Raw genomic sequence first — 1010 nt, 5'->3', positions numbered from 1 at the left:
ACACACACACACACACACACACACACACACACACACACACACTGCAAGCTATATGGCACTCTGCTGGTTCTTCCAGGTGATCACCACAGTTTCAGGGGCTCACTGGCTCAGTGAGGTTCTGCTTCCTTATGGGTATAAAAAAAACCTTAAACTGTGCTGGGTTTGATCTGGTTCTGGTATGCTGCGGGAGTCAGTGGCAGATTTAGAAAATTTTACATGGAGGTGCGAAGGAGGGCCAAGAGGTCTAGGCAGGGTGGCGCATACCTCTTCAGTGAACTATGTGAAAATCCCCTGTGTATAAATAAAGTCAACAAAATGTCCACAAAAACAACTTAAAGCTATGTATTGTGTCATCATGCCACCCCTCTTGCCCCTGTCCCGATGTTGAGAACCAAAACAAAATACTAGAGGCCCAGAAGGATGCAATCAAACAGATGAGTTTATTGAACACATGCGTGGGAAGGTGTACACTGCAAAACATCAGATGTAGATCTCCGCCCAAAAATACACTTCAGATTGCTTTTATAACGCCCCTTCTCGTGTTTTACAAGAACGTAATTTGTATCTTAAAAACATAATTTGCATCTTTTACAGACAATGATCATTTTAAGAGATAAACGCAGACACCGAAATTCCCCCTCTCTAGCATCTTCATCCAAATATGGCCCTGAAGATCCCCAGGGACTTGTCCTCCTCTTTGGCCCATCTTCTGTCACCTGTTACTAAGCAAACTCAAATGCAACAAGAAGCTGAATACATTCAGGCCTTCACTCAAGCCTGTTTCTAGATTATATGTATTATATGTGTTTTGTAGGCATGTATGCAGTTTTAACCTTCTATAGCTTCAAGTCACTTGCACAATAGATCGTCCGGATATCGCGCCGAACGAGGCTTACAACCTCCAATTAACTGACTGAGCTCCAACTCTTTAATAAGCACAAAATGCAATGTGTATAAAATGGTCATAGCTGCACTTGTAATAAAAATGTTAATGTAATGCCAACAGTTTC

Source organism: Pundamilia nyererei, unplaced genomic scaffold, assembly GCF_000239375.1.
Source record: "Pundamilia nyererei isolate P.nyererei 1_Seehausen unplaced genomic scaffold, PunNye1.0 scaffold00042, whole genome shotgun sequence".
Lineage (NCBI taxonomy): Eukaryota > Metazoa > Chordata > Actinopteri > Cichliformes > Cichlidae > Pundamilia > Pundamilia nyererei.
The sequence above is the reverse complement of the archived record's forward strand: the minus strand, read 5'-3'. Positions refer to the sequence as shown.